We start from the raw sequence: 18016 nt of genomic DNA on the forward strand, positions 1-18016 counted from the left end.
AGTTTGCAGTTGCTGGCCGACAAATCGCGGTTCAGCCCGAATGCCGCTTGCAGCCTTCAGCAGCGGTCTCGATTCTCTCGGATGCCGAGAAAGAGTGACTTCAGCCGGATGCTTTTATCGGAGGAGCCGCTTCTTCTGCGCACATCGCAAAGGAGCGGTTCTGACTTCTCCTTGTGTCCATGCATTCTGCACTACGCTTCTCTCTCGTTGTTATGTCTTTCCCTTTATTCTGATTTTTTCAGTGTCTTTTCGTAGCTGCTACGCTTTTGCATTCAGTGGCGATAACGGTAGAAGTAAAAATCCAGTATAGCAAGTCAGATAGAAGTTCGAAGAGCGACACATGTTGAGCTTTCATGGATAGCGTTTCAGAATGCCGAGAGCTGTGGATTCATTCCTCTGGACAAAAAATCCCTGTTTTCAGGCAATCCAGTATGCTGAATTCACACGTTCTCGGCATCGCAATTCACTACATAGCTTTCGTTGGTGGACAGCGCCACTCTCTGTTAACAGCTTCGGAGAGTTTGCAGTTGCTGGCCGACAAATCGCGGTTCAGCCCGAATGCCGCTTGCAGCCTTCAGCAGCGGTCTCGTTTCTCTCGGATGCCGAGAAAGAGTGACTTCAGCCGGATGCTTTTATCGGAGGAGCCGCTTCTTCTGCGCACATCGCAAAGGAGCGGTTCAGACTTCTCCTTGTGTCCATGCGTTCTGCACTACGCTTCTCTCTCATTCTTATGTCATTGCCTTGATTCCTAGCGAAATTTCGTTTTTGTGTGTTTATCCGACACATTTCTCTTTTTTCTCCGATGCTACACTTCAGCATTCCGTGACGAATAGAGTAGAAGGGAAAAGCCTCTCTAGTAAGGCAGCTAGAAGTTCCAGGAGCGACACACGTTGTGCTTTCAGAGAGGACGTTACAGAACGTCGAGAGCTGTGGATTCTCTCCTCCGGAGAAAAAAACCCCTCTTTTCAGTCAATGCAGTATGCTGAACTCACTCGTTCTTGGCATCGCAATTCCGCTGTTTCGCTCTCCTTAGTCGAAAGCAGCACTCGCGCTGAACCGCTACGGACAGTTTGCAGTTGCTGGCCGAGAAATCGCGGTTCTGCCCGAATGCCGCTTTCAGCCTTCAGCAGCGGTCTCGTTTCTCTCGGATGCCGAGAAAGAGTGACTTTAGCCGGATGCTTTTTTCCGACGAGCGGCTTCTTCTGCGCACATCGCAAAGGAGCGGTTCTGACTTCTCCTTGTGTCCATGCATTCTGCACTACGCTTCTCTCTCATTCTTATGTCAATGCCTTGATTCCTAGCGACATTTCCTTTTGGTGCGTTTATCCGGTGCTACACTTCAGCATTCCGTGACGAATAGAGTAGAAGGGAAAAGCCTCTCTAATAAGGCAGCTGGAAGTTCGAGGAGAGACACACGTTGTGCTTTCAGAGAGGACGTTACAGAACGTCGAGAGATGTGGATTCTTTCCTGCGGAGAAAAAAAACCCTCTTTTCAGGCAATGCAGTATGCTGAACTCACACGTTCTTGGCATCGCAATTCCGCTGTTTCGCTCTCCTTAGTCGAAAGCAGCACTCGCGCCGAACCCCTACGGAGAGTTTGCAGTTGCTGGCCGACAAATCGCGGTTCAGCCCGAATGCCGCTTGCAGCCTTCAGCAGCGGTCTCGATTCTCTCGGATGCCGAGAAAGAGTGACTTCAGCCGGATGCTTTTATCGGAGGAGCCGCTTCTTCTGCGCACATCGCAAAGGAGCGGTTCTGACTTCTCCTTGTGTCCATGCATTCTGCACTACGCTTCTCTCTCGTTGTTATGTCTTTCCCTTTATTCTGATTTTTTCAGTGTCTTTTCGTAGCTGCTACGCTTTTGCATTCAGTGGCGATAACGGTAGAAGTAAAAATCCAGTATAGCAAGTCAGATAGAAGTTCGAAGAGCGACACATGTTGAGCTTTCATGGATAGCGTTTCAGAATGCCGAGAGCTGTGGATTCATTCCTCTGGACAAAAAATCCCTGTTTTCAGGCAATCCAGTATGCTGAATTCACACGTTCTCGGCATCGCAATTCACTACATAGCTTTCGTTGGTGGACAGCGCCACTCTCTGTTAACAGCTTCGGAGAGTTTGCAGTTGCTGGCCGACAAATCGCGGTTCAGCCCGAATGCCGCTTGCAGCCTTCAGCAGCGGTCTCGTTTCTCTCGGATGCCGAGAAAGAGTGACTTCAGCCGGATGCTTTTATCGGAGGAGCCGCTTCTTCTGCGCACATCGCAAAGGAGCGGTTCAGACTTCTCCTTGTGTCCATGCGTTCTGCACTACGCTTCTCTCTCATTCTTATGTCATTGCCTTGATTCCTAGCGACATTTCGTTTTTGTGTGTTTATCCGACACATTTCTCTTTTTTCTCCGATGCTACACTTCAGCATTCCGTGACGAATAGAGTAGAAGGGAAAAGCCTCTCTAGTAAGGCAGCTAGAAGTTCCAGGAGCGACACACGTTGTGCTTTCAGAGAGGACGTTACAGAACGTCGAGAGCTGTGGATTCTCTCCTCCGGAGAAAAAAACCCCTCTTTTCAGTCAATGCAGTATGCTGAACTCACTCGTTCTTGGCATCGCAATTCCGCTGTTTCGCTCTCCTTAGTCGAAAGCAGCACTCGCGCTGAACCGCTACGGACAGTTTGCAGTTGCTGGCCGAGAAATCGCGGTTCTGCCCGAATGCCGCTTTCAGCCTTCAGCAGCGGTCTCGTTTCTCTCGGATGCCGAGAAAGAGTGACTTTAGCCGGATGCTTTTTTCCGACGAGCGGCTTCTTCTGCGCACATCGCAAAGGAGCGGTTCTGACTTCTCCTTGTGTCCATGCATTCTGCACTACGCTTCTCTCTCATTCTTATGTCAATGCCTTGATTCCTAGCGACATTTCCTTTTGGTGCGTTTATCCGGTGCTACACTTCAGCATTCCGTGACGAATAGAGTAGAAGGGAAAAGCCTCTCTAATAAGGCAGCTGGAAGTTCGAGGAGAGACACACGTTGTGCTTTCAGAGAGGACGTTACAGAACGTCGAGAGATGTGGATTCTTTCCTGCGGAGAAAAAAAACCCTCTTTTCAGGCAATGCAGTATGCTGAACTCACACGTTCTTGGCATCGCAATTCCGCTGTTTCGCTCTCCTTAGTCGAAAGCAGCACTCGCGCCGAACCCCTACGGAGAGTTTGCAGTTGCTGGCCGACAAATCGCGGTTCAGCCCGAATGCCGCTTGCAGCCTTCAGCAGCGGTCTCGATTCTCTCGGATGCCGAGAAAGAGTGACTTCAGCCGGATGCTTTTATCGGAGGAGCCGCTTCTTCTGCGCACATCGCAAAGGAGCGGTTCTGACTTCTCCTTGTGTCCATGCATTCTGCACTACGCTTCTCTCTCGTTGTTATGTCTTTCCCTTTATTCTGATTTTTTCAGTGTCTTTTCGTAGCTGCTACGCTTTTGCATTCAGTGGCGATAACGGTAGAAGTAAAAATCCAGTATAGCAAGTCAGATAGAAGTTCGAAGAGCGACACATGTTGAGCTTTCATGGATAGCGTTTCAGAATGCCGAGAGCTCTGGATTCTCTCCTCCGGAGAAAAAAACCCTGTTTTCAGGCAATCCAGTATGCTGAATTCACACGTTCTCGGCATCGCAATTCACTACATAGCTTTCGTTGGTGGACAGCGCCACTCTCTGTTAACAGCTTCGGAGAGTTTGCAGTTGCTGGCCGACAAATCGCGGTTCAGCCCGAATGCCGCTTGCAGCCTTCAGCAGCGGTCTCGTTTCTCTCGGATGCCGAGAAAGAGTGACTTCAGCCGGATGCTTTTATCGGAGGAGCCGCTTCTTCTGCGCACATCGCAAAGGAGCGGTTCAGACTTCTCCTTGTGTCCATGCGTTCTGCACTACGCTTCTCTCTCATTCTTATGTCATTGCCTTGATTCCTAGCGAAATTTCGTTTTTGTGTGTTTATCCGACACATTTCTCTTTTTTCTCCGATGCTACACTTCAGCATTCCGTGACGAATAGAGTAGAAGGGAAAAGCCTCTCTAGTAAGGCAGCTAGAAGTTCCAGGAGCGACACACGTTGTGCTTTCAGAGAGGACGTTACAGAACGTCGAGAGCTGTGGATTCTCTCCTCCGGAGAAAAAAACCCCTCTTTTCAGTCAATGCAGTATGCTGAACTCACTCGTTCTTGGCATCGCAATTCCGCTGTTTCGCTCTCCTTAGTCGAAAGCAGCACTCGCGCTGAACCGCTTCGGAGAGTTTGCAGTTGCTGGCCGAGAAATCGCGGTTCTGCCCAAATGCCGCTTTCAGCCTTCAGCAGCGGTCTCGTTTCTCTCGGATGCCGAGAAAGAGCGACTTCAGCCGGATGCTTTTTTCCGAAGAGCGGCTTCTTCTGAGCACATCGCAAAGGAGCGGTTCTGACTTCTCCTTGTGTCCATGCGTTCTGCACTACGCTTCTCTCTCATTCTTAGCCCTTTTTCCTAGCGACATTTCTTTTTTTCTGTTTATCCTATGCTACACTTTTGCATTCTCTGACTAAAAGAGTAGAAAGGAAATCCCCTCTAATAAGGCAGCTAGAAGTTCGAGGAAATGCACTTTGTGGACTCATGGAGATTGGTACAGAAAGTGGAGTGCCATTCATTCTGTACTGTGGAGAAAAAAGCCCCTGCTCGGTGGCAGTGCGGTAAACTGAGGCCGCACATTCTCGGCACACGAGAAAAACAAGATTGCTGCTAAAGGCGGAAAGTGTCACTCGCGGTGACCCGTTGAGGAGATTTTGAGTTGCTGGAGATTGCTACATGGTTGCCATGTGTACAAGCAGATTCCTCCATGCTGTGCTACGTAGCAAGTGCATATATATTTCTTTCGACTGACAGTCGAAATACGAAATTACTCAGAAAAAGGCCACACCTAGGCGAAAAATATACTATCGGTGAAAAGAATGACATATATTTCACATAAAAATGGTATATCTGAGGGAAAATGTCACTTTCTTTATTTCTTCGGAGTAATAAAACAGCTTATCTAGAGGAAATGTGCATTTGAACGAAACACTCCAAAGGGGAGAAAATACCATATTCCAGAAAAATAAATCATATTTCCAACTGCAACGCAGTATTTCTGAATGAAAATGCCACATTCTTGAAAGAAAAATAAATGTATTTCTCAGAAAAGTGCTTTTTCGCGGAGATAGTATCCTACTTGGAAGGAAAATGACAGGTGTTTGTGGGCTAGTAGTTTTTTTGGGAAAAATGGCCATATTTTGAAGAATAAGCAGGAATTTCTACCGGAATGTATGCCATCTTGTGCAGAAACCAGGTCTATGTGGGAGTAAATGTCTTGTATTTGGAAGAAACCTGGTCTATCTGGGAGAAAAGACCATTTTGATGGGAGTGAGTGTGATCTTGAGGAGCGTCAAGTAGGGACGAAATGTGAGGTATTTCTAAGAGAAGTGGTATTTCTGGAGTAGTGGTATTTCTGGGAGAAAATGAGTTCTCTTGGGGGTGAAAATGATCTTTCTGTGGTGAGATGCCACATTTCTGGAAGAAACTGTCTTCTTGAAGATTGTAATTTTGTATATTTGGGAGGAAATGAGTCCTGGTATTTTTGGGAGAAAATGTCTGATGTGGGGGGGAGAAGCTCATGTATCTGTGAGAAAGCTGGTGTTTCTGGGAGAAAATGCCAGGTATTGGTGAGGAAACAGATGCTAGAGAGGGAAAAGGCCATCCCTTTGGGAGAGAAGTGGTATTTCTGGGAGAAAATGCCCCAAATCGGGGAGTAAGTGTCATCCTGAGGCGTGTCATGGAGTAGATTTGGGAGGAAATGGAGGTGTTTCAAAGAGTAGCGGCACTTCTAGGAGAAAATGTCCTCAGTGGGAAAGACAATGTCCTCTTGAGGGAAGAAAACAGGTCTTTCTCACAGCAAATGTCATCCAATTGGGAGAAAATCTCCTCTCTTGGGGAGAAAAGTGGTCTTTCTGAGAGAAGGTGTCCTCTTCTTGCCTGCAAGTGTCCCATTTGGCATTGTCATGGAGGCTTTTTGGGGAGAAAGCGTGTGGCAGTTGTAAGAGAAGGGGTATTTCTGGGAGCAAATCTCCTCTTTTTGGAAGAGAAGGTGAAATTTCCAAGGGAAAAGTGGCATTTCTGGGAGGAAATGACATAGCTGGGGGAGAAAAGTGGGAACCGGTGGGAAAGAAGATCTTGTACTGGAGAGTGGTGGTCTTTTTGGTGTGCCAAGTGGTCTCTTGGGGAGAAAACGTGGTAAATAGGGGAGACAATGTCCTCTGGAGGAGTGTCAAGTAGTATTTTGGAGAGATAATGTCTGGTGTTCCTCAGAAAACTGCTGTTTCTGGGAGATAGTAGCAGACTTGGTTGGAAAATGACAGGTGTTTCTGAGATAGCTGGTATTTGGGGGAAAAAGGCTGCATTTTGTAGAATAAGCTGGTATTTCTGGGGGAATGTATCCAATCTTTGGGAGAAACCTGGTCTATCTTGGAGAAAAGGCCATTGTGATGGGAGTCAGTGTGATCTTGAGGAGCATAATTTAGTATTCTTGAGATGAAAGGTGAGGTATTCCTAAGAGTAGTGGTATTTCGGGGAGAAAATGTCTTTTTTGTGATTGAAAATATCATATTTGGTATTGTAATGTAGGTAGAAAATGCGGGGTAGTTCTGAGAAAACAGGATTTCTGGAAAAAATATCATACATTTAGAAGAAAAGGTGGTATTTACAATTGAAATGTGGTTCTTCTATGAGAAAATGGCGTGTCATGCTGAGGATTGTAAGGTAGTATTTTGGGGAGATAATGTGAGGTATTCCTAAGAGAACTGGAATTTCTGGAATAAAATGTCTTATTTTGGGGGGGACAGGTCTTACATTTGTGGGTAAGCTAATATTTTCGGAAGAATGGTCTTATTTGGGAGAGGACACATCATATATTTGGGGTAGAAGTTGGTATTTCTGAGAGAAAATGTCATATTTGGGGGCAGAAACTGGTATTTCTCTGATCGAATGCCATTTCGATGGGAGTGTCATATTGTGGAGTGTAAAGTAGTATTTTTGGTAGGAAATTAGAGGTATTTCTGTGGGAAATGGTATTTCTGGAAGAAAAGGTCTTATCTGGGGGGGAAACTTTCACATATCTGTGAGTTGAGTTTACAGCTGCTTCTAAAGCCTTCCCCACACTCAGATTACTTGCAGCGTCTCTATCCTGTGTGGATGTGCTGCTGACCTCTGAGGTTGGAACTGCTTTTGAAGCTCTTCCCACACTGTTTTGAAGCTCTTCCCACACTTGTAGGGTCTGTCTTCTGAGTGCGTACACTGGTGGGAATGAAGTTCTGAACTGAAGTTCATCTCACCCTCAGGGCAATTGTCAGGTTTCTCTGATGTGTGGATGCACTGGTGGATATGCAAGTTGCAACTCTTGTTACACTCGAGGCATTTAAAGTGTCTGTCTCCTGCAGGGATGTGCTGCTGGTTAACACAGTCAGAATAAGTTTGAAAGCTTTTCTCACTCCCATCACAAGGATTTTGACTTTTCTTATGGCACACTTCCTTGCTCACTGAGTCTTTATATTGCTTCTGACCTGTGCTGCAGTCTAGGTGTTTCCTCACTCTTTTTCCTGGACAGTTTCCCAGTGCCTTCTTGACATGCTCTCCTTGCTCCACACCCCCTTGGACATCCTTCCTGGTTTTTCCAACAGAGACACACTGCCTCTGGGCCATGCCACTTTTCTGCAGATCTTCCTTCATAGTTGTGATACCATCACCTGCTGGATGACAGAAGAAATTCAGAAATACAACATTGTGCCAAAATATTTCCCAGTCAGAGATAGCTTTACCAGCCCCAGCCTCCTCCTTTCACCCCCCTCTCACCTGCGCTGAGCTCTCCTGTCATGTCCTCCAAGGTGTGCACATCTGGGATTCAGGGGTCATCCCTTCCTTCCAGCAGGGAGATCACCACAGGCTTGAGGGCTGGAAGTGACGCTTAAATGACATAAACAGGGCAGATGAGAGAACATTCATGACTTTGGCAGAGCTGCTCATCCAACAACGTTATTATGTGTCCCTCTCAACTCTGAAACCACAATTTGAGCCTGAATGACGCCTGGTCAACACATATGAGCTTCCTTTGGAGCCCAGCACACCTTTCACATCTCTGAAAATTATGCAGAGACATTTTCTTTAAAATTCCTTTAGGATATTCTGATTATTTTTTTCCAAAATGCTCAATGCCCTAGGGTTCAAAAAGGTTTATGGAAATTGGCACCGAAAGGCACAAAATGCTACAAACAGTAACCTAGGAGTCGACTGGTTGCTGGAGTTGTTGGCAACACACAATCACAGAATCATAGAATTGCTGAGGTTGGAAAAGACCTTAAAGATCATCAGGTCCAACCACAACCTAACCATATTACCCGAACTCTAACCCTCTGCTAAATCATGTCCCTGAGCACCACATCCAGATGGTCTGTAAACACATCCAGGGATGGTGACTCAACCATCTCCCTGGGGACCCATTCCAGTGCTTAGCAACCCTTTCTGTAAAGAAGTTTTTCCTGATATCCAACCTAAACTTACCCGGGCGCAACTTAAAGCCATTTCCTCCCATCCTGTCACCAGTGAGAAGAGACCAGCCCTGCTCTGCTGCAATCACCTTTCAGATATCGAAAGAGAGCAATAAGGTCTCCCCTCAACCTCCTTTTCCCCAGACTGAACAGCCCCAGTTCCTTCAGTCACTCCTCATAGGCCATATTTTCCAAGACCTTCACAAGCCTTGCTGCCCTTCTTTGGACCTGCTCCAGCACCTTCATGTCCTTTCTGTACTGAGGTGCCCAAAACTGAACACAGCACTCGAGGTGAGGCCTCACCAGTGCTGAGTACAAGGGCAGGATGACTTCCCTGGTCCTGCTCACCACACCATTCCTGATAGAAGACAGGATGCCACTGGCCTTCTTGGCCACCTGGACACACTGCTGGCTCATATTCAGCCGACTGTCCACCAGTATACCAAGGTCCCTTTCCATCAGACAGCTTTCCAGCCACTCCTCCCCAAGCCCGTAGGGTTGCCTGGGGTTGTTGTGACTAAAATGCAGGACCTGACACTCGACCCTGTTGAAACTCATGCAGTTTATCTTTGCCCATTGATTTAGTCTGTCCAGGTCCCTCTGTAGTGCCTTTCTACCCTCGGGCAAATCAACAACCCCTCCCACTTGGTGTCATCTACAAACTTACTGAGGGTGCACTCAATCTCCTCATCAAGATTGTTAATAAAGATGTTAAATAGAAGCAGTTCCAGTATCGAGCCCTGGGGGACACTGCTCATGACTGGCTGCCAACTGGATTTAACTCCATGACCACAACTCTTTGGGCCCGGCATCCAGCCAGTGTTTCACCCAGCGGAGCGTACGCCCATCCAAACCATGGACAGCCAGCTTCTCCACAAGGATGTTGTGGGGGACAGTGTCAAAGACTTTACTGAAGTCCAGGTAGACCACATTGACAGCCTTACCTTCATCCAGTCAATACAGCAAAACAAAGGGCTGTTTGCAGGGAGCTGATCACCCCCTCCTGGCTCAGGCCTATTTGCCAGCAGTGACTCTTAAACTCTGAATCTGTTGATTCGGAACCTCGGTGAGTGACAAAGAGTTTTCTCTAGCCTTTGTTACCTTGTTCAGAGTGTATCTTAGAGTGATTGTGCACACAGGATCCCTTAGATATAAACCATTGACCTACTCTGGGACTAGGAGTGGATCCAGCCTCACTGCAGTTCCTTACCTCCATGGTTCAAGGAGTTTACTATGGTATGTGTGTGTTTAACCCTAACCACTGTGCCACAAAAAAGTGTACCCAGCCATCTCCAATCTTGTTAAGTCACTGTTAAATCACTACAGCATATCTATATTATATGAACACGTAGATCCCCATTGCACCCTTAAGAGTATATAGTGTAATTCTATCCATCCCTGATAAACTGGATATCTATATCTGCAAAGAAATCTCCCAAAGTGGAGTAATGAAACATGAGGAAAGCATCAGTTTTACCCATTCCTAGAGTCCTGACCAGCCTCCAGGCATTATCTTTAGTCTACCTGGCTTCACCTCCAGCCCTAACACTGTCCCCCAGACTCATCTCTAGCACACTTCATTCCATCCCCTTCCCCCTTCATACTTAGTTTAAAGCCCTCTCAACAAGCCCTGCCAGCTCCTGGGCTGTGATCCTTTTCTTCCTTTGAGACAGATGGGACCCATCTGCAGCCATCAGACCAGATGCAGACTAAACCAGTAAACTGCCTCACTGTCAAAAAAAGCCACCAAAGTTGCAGCAGTGGTACCAGCCTCTCAGCCATGTATTTATCACAAGTATTTTTCCGGTCCTCTCAGTATCCTTCACTGCCACACGGAGAACACCATCTGTACTCCCACTCCATCCACTAATCACCTGAACACATGGCAGTCCCTTAGGACAGCCCTAAGGCTTCAATCAGCAAGTTCATCACCGCCAGCCTGACCTTCAGTAAAGGATAATAGCAGGAAGGATGAGCCAGGCCGGAAAGTTTTTTGCTGATGTCTGTGACCTGGGCCCTGGGGAGGCAGCACACTTCCCTGCTAGGAATGCATAGGGTTAATGTCTCCCCCCCTTGCCTTTTTTTTTTAAAGTTATAACTATTTTTTAAATAAATAATTACTCTGCTGTTGGAGATTCGTTGGCAGGTTTTTATTTTGCTTTGCTTTGGTTTTGTACCCATTCCACAATGGTTAACGCTGATTGCCAATTCTCTTCTGTCCAGCTCTGCCCCTCTGCAGTCAGGCAGGCCTTCCTGCCTTTTAATAGTTCTGACAGAGGGGAGCAGTCAAAGCCGGGCTGAACCCAGGAAGCCATGACCATCTGCGAGAGATTTCAGAGCCAGCTGATTAAGCGTCCTTTCTTGCCTGAGGAAACCCACACTCAGTGCTGCTGTACCACTCACACAAAGCGTTCTCGCTGCCAGTTCCAATGCCTCACCCCACCAGGCGGGCCGCGAGGAAGGTCAACCTTCCAACGCTCTGCGCGAGCACCCGGCTGCTCAACCGGGCTTTCCGTTCGGGAGCCCGTGCCGGCTGGGCCCGGCTGTCCCGCACATCCCGCATGACCTCACTCAAGATGGCTGGTGATGGAACACGCCAGGTGCGGAATTAACCCCGCCAGCTCCACTGAGAAGCGCAGCACCGCAGCTCAGCACCGCGCACGACTCCTCCTGGTGTGCGGCCCGGCTCCCCGGCCTGAGCCGTGGCCTCGCACGCTCTGCCGGGCCCTTCCTCGCCCAGCCTCACCCGCTTCACTGGGAAGAGCCGGCCGCTGTTCTCCCGGCTTGGTACCAACGCCTGGAGCTACCAGTTGGGTCCAGCCCCACGCCGCCGGAAGCCGCGCAGGCGTGAGGGAGAGCACTTCCGGTCAAGCTGTCCGGCTGCAGTGTGGCTGCACGGGCACTCCCGCGGGTGGCGGTGGGGGAGGAGATGCCGTGCACTGCTGTGAGGAAAATTCCTGCTCCAGTCGGCTCGCTCGGCCACCTTTATCCCTGAAGGAGGCAGCGGAGAGTCTTCAGTTTTCTTTATCACAGAATTGTAGGGGTTGGAAGGGACCTGCAGAGATCATCGAGTCCAGACCCCCCTGCAAAGCAGGCCCCCTACAGCAGGCTGCACAGAGGGCGTGCAGGCGGGTCTGGAGTATCTCCAGAGAAGGAGAATCCACAGCCGCCCTGGACAGCGTGGTACAGAGCTTTGTCACCTCACCATAAAGAAGTTCCTTCGCATATTTGTGCAGAACTTCCTGCACTCCAGTTTGTGGCTGTTTCCCCCTGTCCTGTCTCCACCGACCACAAGGTTGGCCATGTCCCTTTGCCTCCCACATTTAAGATACTTACAAAAAGTAATCAGATCACCTCTCAGTCTTCTTTTCTCAAGGCTGAACAGACCCAGGTGAGTTAGAAGAGGACAAGATAAGGTTAACTGTTGTAGAGGAGTGCAGGTAAGCAGGATGTGAGGCCAGATAAGAAAAGCTATTGTAAACTTGAAGAAACATTACACAAGGAATGGTCAGGATGGGATTACTTCTGTTGAAGACAACAAGCCTTCATCCCATGACCACAGAAGACCCCCACTGCCCAGGGTGCACGTGCAGGAGGGAGGGACTGTATGCTGATGGGTTCTCGGAAATGTAATGAATATGTATACGAATTCCGGGAAAAACACTGATTATGTATTAGTTTGGCCTGTATCTGTACCAAGCTTTTGTCTTCTGGTGTGCAAGTTCAGAGGAGCTATCAGCTTGGCACCAAATGCTGAATAAAAACAGACCTGCTTTATAACATAACTCTGGGTTATAGAGTTTGATTCCGTAAATCACAGGTAACCCAGCCTTTCCTCACAGGGGAGATGCTCCAGGCCCTTTATTATCTTTGTGGCCTTCTGCTGGACTCTCTAGGAGATCCCTGTCTGTTTTGTACTGGGGAGCCCAGAACTGGGTGCAGTGCTCCAGGTAAAGGCTGAGCAGGGCAGAGCAGAGGGGGAGGATCACCTCCCTCGACCTGCTGGCCACGCTCCTTTTAATGCACCCCAGGATCCCACTGGCCTTCTTGGCCACCAGGGCTCACTCCTGGCTCATGGCCAACGTGTTGTCCACCAGAACACCAGGTCCTTCTCTGCAGAGCTCTTCTCCAGCAGGTCATTCCCCAACCTGTACTGATATGTATGGTTATTCCTTCCCAGGTACAAGACTCTACACTTGCTTTTGTTAAACCTCATCTGGTTTCTTGCTGCTCAGCTCTCCAGTCTGTCCAGGTCTTGCTGAATGGTAGCACAGCCTTCTGGTGTGTTTATGTGAATAAGGGGACAGTCCTGTGGGGCACAATGCTCTAGGGGCTCTCTGCCACTGTTATCCCTGTACCCCAACACTACTCAGACTTTCCCCATTTCCTTTTGGATGAGGTTCTTGGGGTTCACGCTCATCTCAACGTGCCCATCTGCCACCTCCTGGTAGGTACCCCCCTTTTTTTCCTTTGTTCATACATGCTTGATAATATGGTTTCAGTGTTTGTTGTTTTGCCCAACTGGAGCTACCATTGTATCCCATAAAGTCCCTCCCTCTTTGTTCTACCCAGCAAACAGGATTTCCAAGCAGCTGCTCAGCTAGCATCTCCTGCCATATATCTGCAACATAATTCTGTTTAACCCGTTTTTCTTCTCAGATCTTATTTTGCAAGGACATTTTATCCTTTCTTCTTTTATCTCATTATATCACCGCTTTCTGGCAGCAAATACATTTGGGAACAAATATTTTTGGGGTGAAGCACCAAAATGAAGACTAACATTTCACCCAAAAGCGCCGATGAGCATCTTGAGAACCCTCTAAGAATTGATACCACTTTCACAGAGCCAGACAGGCATCAGTTTCACAAAACAAAGTCCACAGAACAATTACCCATTCCACTGTATGTCCCGTGCATCTATCCTGACCATTCCACCAGGTATGAATCAGAATTGTATGCTGTCCTGCTTTGCACTCACACGGCAGTAAAAGTGAAAGGAATCAAACCCTTGTGAAAGCAGCTCCTGAGCAAAGCAGCGCAAGTAATCCAGTGGAAATCAGAAAGTCGGAGGTGGAGTGGAACCCACTCAGCAGTCAAAACTCTTTTTAAACAACCAAAGCAGAGAGGTTGGTGTATGTCGTCAATTATAACGTGGAGTTGTGGTTGTAGGGGCTCTTTAACTAGCCTTGAGTGGGACTGAAGTAAGAACGTTTGGAGGAGTCTGGCCAAGAATGTATTAAACAGCACTATTTTTTTCTGACGAGGAGCACTGCTTTGTCTGACCACAAGTATGTGCAGTTGTCACCACAAAAGGAAGCAAAGATGCTCTAGAGAAACCTTAGTTAGCTTAATTAGCATGGGAAAACATACGTTTGAGTGGAGATCTGACCAGATAATGAGCAGCCCCTAAGGCTGATGGGCTGGCACCTGGATTCTGCACACTATTGCTCTATAACACTTACACAACCAAAAGAAAGCAACCAATCAACAGTTCTATGCCTGCTTATTAAGTGATATGTGATGCCTGGCATCCAGCTCTGGGTGAGCTTGCTGTGTGAATTCCTGCCTGGCACTTGAATCTGTGCAGACTTGGAATACAGGTTGAGCAGCAGACCTCGACTGCTTCTGTGCTTCAGCACATCAGGAACAATCCAACCCCTGCTGAGGAACAGAGCGGTTAAGCACTGGGCTTAAACTGAGCTCTGGGCAAGGAGGTGCCCTGCTGAGGAAACGAACTGGGAGTCTGGGCTCTTCCAGGAAGCTCTAGGTGGAAAAAGGCTGTGGAGGAGCTCACTGATCCCCACCCAGCAGCAGACCTGGGAGGGGAACCCTGTGAATAGAGCCTGGCTGGAAGCCATCCAGGAAGCATTGTGGTGGCAGGAGATGCACCAGGGCCATCCTCAGCCAGGCCTGAGTTGAGAACACTTTGCATCCTCTGCTCTGTGCGACTCCAAGGAGCCGGGCTGCCTGCCACAGGGATCCATGCCCAAGGTAACTGTCCTCCATTGCTCATGCAGAGAAGCTTTAACCCATTATCTGATGCTTTGTGGGACTGCCTCCATGCTCAAGGATGCTTTTCTGCCCCTGCCTGCAGCACCAGGAGGAGAGAGGGGAACAGCAAAGGGTGGTTCAGAACCAGCACTGCTTTACCCAGGGTGGAATCCCAGTCCCGGCTCCATCTCCTGCCCAGCACAACAGGTTTGCTGGGCAGAGGGGATGCAATGAAGGGAGCAACAGTTCCCAGGCGTGGTGTAGCCCAGGTTGGGCACCGAGGGACACAGGAAGGGGTTGGAGCTGGGAAATGAGGAAGCGAGCAGTGGAGGTTAGTGTGCTCTGCTGACCTTTCGGCTTTCTAATACAGCATAGCTGGGGCTGCATTTCTCCTCCTTCCCGTAGGCCATGCAAGACACAGGATGACCTTGGTCTGCACCTCTGCATGCATGGATTATTCCTATATGTTTAAAATACTTCCTACCTCCTGCTTGCTTTTGAGTTTGTAAAGCCTCCAAGTAGGGAATTTCTATTTCCCTCCCCGCTCCGTCAGGCCCCTATTTTCCTTAGGGGATCCAGCAGGCAAGATGGACCTCTAGCGGCTCTTTTAAGGTTACCTTATGTTCAGCTAGTGCTTGGCTTGGTTGCTCACTTGTTTTGAGGCTTGTGCTACCCCCTGAACTACAGGACTGGGGTTTCTTTGTTGTTCAAACCCTTCCCAAGATTTCTGTTGAGGATTTCCTTTCAGCTGAAGATGTCTTTAGCACACAGCTGCTGCTGGCCCTGAGCACGTTCAGCACCTGCACCAGCTCCAGCACTGGGCTCCAGTTCTGTTCTGTGCATGTGCACACTGCATTTCTCCTTGCATTTGAATCCCAGGGACAGTGGGAACTTTGGTGCAGTGGTTTAACTGCAGCAGGGAGCTCAGCACAGCACCCAGCTTACTCCTAAACACAATAGGGGAGAAAATACACTGAAAAGCTGACAGCTTGTGGGCTGGGTTAAGAACAGGACTGGTTGCCATTAGTAGGAAAGGAAAGGTTAATTTACTGCCTCTTAGCCTTACTGTTGACAAACTAGAGCAGGGAGAATGAAAAGCCACCTGAAAACACCTACCCTCCTCACCCCCATTCTTCCTCCTTCCCCCAGGAGGAGCAAGGGAGTGGTTTTGCAGTTAGCTCATCGAAAGACACGCTTTTGCTCAGCAGCAGTGTTCTTTCTCCCATCGGAGACAAAGTAAGATCAGGGAATCATTTTCTTGTCCTATCATCTGGACAGTGAAGTCTCAACAGAACTGGGCCCTCTCCTTCTGTCTCTGTAGTCCTGGTGCTGGGAGTGGATTCACCTCTCTCCCATGCACTCCGCTCAGAAGGAGGTGGGGTTCCTCTTTCCTCAGTTCATGTCTGTTTTAAAAACAAGCTCCTGCCCCTGTGCTGTATTACAGCTATACTGTGGGAGGGGGCAGTGTCTGAAACATCAGACACATGGTGGGATGGCCAGCTGAATTTGACAGCAGATGTCAACATCGTGCAGGGCAGCCTGTTGGCTGGTCAGCTCTCCAAACAGAGCTATGTGCCACTGGCAGAGCTAAGTTTCTCTCTTTCTGTTTTTCATAATTGTACTTATTAGGTCAATTAGCAATAAAGAAATTTGAACGGAATTTCTAAGAACGGATCTTTCCTAATGTGCTGCATCCTTACGTTGCCTATCCTAGTTCTAAAGGTATACTAATCAGAAGAGGAAGTCCATGTAGAGTGTATGTCCTCTGGTAAATGAGAAGGGAGAACTGGAAACAGCAGACACTGAGGAAGTTGTGGTACTCCACAAGTTCTTTGCTTCAGCCTCCACTGGCAGTCAGGCTTCCCATCTCTCTCAAGTCCCTTAACTTCTAAGTGAGGGTGTTGAGGGAACCAAATCCTCCCACTGTAAGCAAAGAACAGATTTGAGCTGATGACACTGAACGTGTACAAGACTATAAGGTCTGATGTACATCCCACGAACTCACTGATGCAGCGGTCAAGTCAGCCTCCATCATAACTGAAATGTTATGGCTGTCAGGTGAAGTCCTCAGTGGCTGGAAAAAGAGAGAAAAGAGTCCCATTTTTAAGAAGGGTAAACAAAGACCCAGGAAACTACAGGCCTCTGAGATCACCTCTGTACTTGGGAATACCACAGAAAATATCCTCCTGGGAGCTATCGTGAGGCACATGCAAGACAAGGAGAAAATCCTAGACAGCCAGTATGGGTTTACCAAGTGCAGATCGTGCCTGGACCAATCTGGTGGCTTTCCATGATGAAATGAAAGCACTGGTAGTCAAGGGGGAACTTGACTGAAGTAATCTACCTGGACTTGTGCAACGCTTTGATATGGTCTCACTCCACATCCTTATCTCTAATTTGGAGATACGTGGATTTGAAAAGTGGATAAGTAGCTGGCTGTATGATTGCAGCCTGAGGGTTGTGGTCAGCAGCTCTGTGTCCAGGTGGAGGCTAACAATAAGTGGTATCCCTCAGGATTCCATCTTGGGACTGCTGTTTTTAATATCTTTGTTGGTCATCAAATAAATTCTTCACTGTGGGGGCTGTCAGGCACAGGAAGAGGTCCCCCAGAAAGGTTTTGGATTGCCCCATCCTTTGAGGCTTTCAGGGCCAAGGTGGATGTGGCTTTGGGGAACCTGATCTACTGCATGACAACCCTTCCCATGGCAGAGGGGTTGGAACTGTATGATCTTTAATATCGCTCCAACCTAAACCAGTCTATGATTCTCTGAATCTAACTCAGTTCAGTTGGTCAATTTGGGACCCAAATAAATATCAGTATAAACATGCCAAGGCATCCTAACACAAGTGCATGTGGCTGGCACAGGATGGATCCCCTTCCACCCCAGTGCAAGGAGAAAGGATGAGGAAAAGCAGACAGGTTCTCAACGCCTTTTTTACATCTGTCTTTAATAGTCAGGCCTGTTATTCTCAGGGTACTCAGCCCCCTGAACTGGAAGACAGGGTGGGGAGCAGAATAAACCCTCCACAATTCAGAATAAAACAGCACGTGACCTGCTGCTCCACCCGGGCTGTCACACATCCGTGGGATTGGACTGGATCCACCTGAGGGTACTGAGGCAGTTGGTGGACATGGCATCCTAGCAGCCCTAATCAATCAGGGAGTTCCCAGGTGACCGAATACTTGCTAATGTGCTGCCCATCTACGAGAAGGATCATCCTGATGTCCTCCTATGACTACATACCCACCTGGTGGATGAGATGCTGTGGGTGGAAGCTACCTGGACTGGAGCAAAGCTTCTGACACTGCCTCCTGCAGCATTCTCCTGGAGAAGCTGGCAGTCCATGGCTGGGATGGGTACACTCTTTGCTGAGTAAAAAACTGCTAGGAGGGCCAGGCCTAGAGAGATCCAGATGGAATCCAGTTCTGAGAGGCATTCCTCAGGGGTCGGCGCTGCAGCC

This window comes from Phasianus colchicus, unplaced genomic scaffold (genome assembly GCF_987193195.1).
Source record: "Phasianus colchicus unplaced genomic scaffold, bPhaCol1.hap1.1 HAP1_SCAFFOLD_44, whole genome shotgun sequence".
Lineage (NCBI taxonomy): Eukaryota > Metazoa > Chordata > Aves > Galliformes > Phasianidae > Phasianus > Phasianus colchicus.